Genomic DNA, 2403 nt, shown 5'->3' with positions numbered 1-2403 from the left:
TCACTTATTATTTTGAGCATGTCAATCCTCTACCGTGGCAATGGGATAAAGTTTTAAGTAACGACTTTTGAAACATTATGTAGTGAATTATGATAAATATTATGTAATGACTTGAAATATTATGTAATAAACTAAATGGAAAAGTATATTTTATTTTTTGCAGTAATACACGGCATTAAAAATTTATAATATTAATAAAATCATCCTCTTCTTCTATAACAATATCGAGGATTTTTCTTTGCAGGTTTCTGCGTCGTATATAGGGCAATCGGCGTAGTATATCGCCAAGCTGTTCTAAATAACTGTCAACTGTATCACGTTTTTTCTGCGACAATTCTTCATCAATCATATTTAGAAATTTCTTTCTAATTTCAGTTTGCTTTTGCACATCTGTAATTAATATATATGCGTATACATATGGCTTAAAAAAATACAAAATCAAGGGAAAATTAAAAAAAAACAAGATATAGGATTATGAGCGAAGCAAGGTCTTTAATGCTAAAATGTTGAACAATAAATGTTTAATATTTTAGCATTAAGATCTTGATTAGTTCGTAGCTCCATATCTTGTCTTTTCAATTGTGAAATAAAAATATTATTACTTACTACTGTACTTTTTAGCCCGTGCCGATGAGGGACATTATGATATTTGTGATGCTTCTGATGGTGAGTATGCAGAATTCATTACGGAATCGTCAAAATCACTCAAGTTATCCTCTTGAATAGTATCCATTTGCACATCAACATGGGATGAAGGCATTTCTAAAAGATGCTGGATGGAGCTGGCAGTTCTGAAATAAAAACGAGTTTAAAAATTATTAAATTCCATACCACACAATTTGAATGTTTGTAAAATTTCAGTTAAAAACAATGTAAATTAATACTTACGGAGCTATCTTTTCGAGATTGTCAAGAAATCTCATTTGTTCATAATGGGAGAAAGAACTTTGTAATGGATGGCCCGATTCTGCTCCCGACGCACTTCGTACATATCCTCGCATTTTCTTCTTAGCTTTTATATATGAATCTCGAAGATGTTTCCATCTCTGTTTTATTGTTTCTAAAGTGAGGGATTCTACGATTTACAGAGAATCATTTACTTTTTCACGCGGATAATATAATTCATATAAAAATACATAATAGTATGGCTCAATAAATTTAAAAACTCAATAAAGAAAAAGGGCTACGAACAAAAAATTAGGCCGGGTTCACACCTTGACGGAAAACCAGAAAGCGGAAAAGCGGAAGCCAACCAGAACTCGCGGAAAGACAGAAGCAGACAAGCGGAATGTATCGCTTACTACTACCGCAAGTTCCGATTGGCTTCCACTTTTCCGCTTTCTGCTTTTTCGTCAAGGTGTGAACCCGGCCTTAGTCGTTATTATTTAAAATTTCAGAATAAAAAATAAACAATTATATCATTACGAAAATATAATAAACTTTAATATAAAAACAATGTTTTGATCGCGATCGGATCATTCTCAATGTTTACAAAAATAAGTTAGTTTATATCTGTTTTACGGATTGACTAATTTTTGTAAACATTGAGAATGATCCGATCGAAACATTTGTTTTTATATTAAAGTTTATTATATTTTCAACGTAATGGTATAATAATTTATCTTCTATTCTGAACTTTTAAATTATAACAACTAATTTTGGCTCATAGCCCTGTTTCTTTATTGAGTTTTTAATTCATAAGTAATTAAAAAATGATCTCACCACCAAATACATTTACAATCTCGTGCCAGAGATCTTGTTTTTTTAATTTTGTTCTTTGACTAATCGGAATGATCCCATAAAGCTCTTCGAACACGAACTAATTCTATTAGTAATTCATCTTGTGTGAGAGTATTTGTAGAGTGTGTATTAGACACATGCTGAGCCTTTGAATGCTGTACAACTTCAGTTTCAAGTCTTTTTCCTTTAAAATAAATGCACAATGATTCAAGTTACTGTGAAATGTTTCAATTGGACAAGATATTGGATGTAAATGTGCATCAAGCACCGAACGTTAATATCATCAAAAATTATTTTTTAACGTACTCATAGTGACGATAGCATTTTGATCGACATTAATGAAGTCGGCATTTTCGTGGTATGTAGCAAAACAATGGTGATCCAAAATTGTTCCACATGATCCTTTCATAACGAAACCACAGTAGCCACATTTTGTTGCCTGCGAATAAATACAATTGTTTAATTATCTTTATTTCTAATAAAGTGATGTTATAATTTCGTTCAGTAGGTGTTATATATATAATTTAAAAAATATATAGAAATTACAAAAACCTTTCTGCAAAAATAACAGAGCTCTTATATTCACTAGGTTCTGAAAATTATTCAAATACTTACAGGACCGTCCATTGCAAAATCGTGCAACAAAGCGATCTCTCGTGATCA

At 31.2% G+C, this 2403-nt stretch overlaps 1 pseudogene; it reads right to left on the bottom strand.

Annotated features, from left to right (window-relative positions):
* Positions 1–175: 175 nt before the first annotated feature.
* LOC108763687 (uncharacterized) lies at positions 176–2173 on the bottom strand (annotated as a pseudogene).
* Between the last annotated feature and the right edge of the window lie 230 nt (positions 2174–2403).

This window comes from Trachymyrmex cornetzi, unplaced genomic scaffold (assembly GCF_001594075.2).
Source record: "Trachymyrmex cornetzi isolate Tcor2-1 unplaced genomic scaffold, Tcor1.1 scaffold377, whole genome shotgun sequence".
NCBI lineage: Eukaryota > Metazoa > Arthropoda > Insecta > Hymenoptera > Formicidae > Trachymyrmex > Trachymyrmex cornetzi.
Note: the sequence above shows the minus strand (reverse complement) of the source record. Positions and strands in the feature narration are given on the sequence as shown.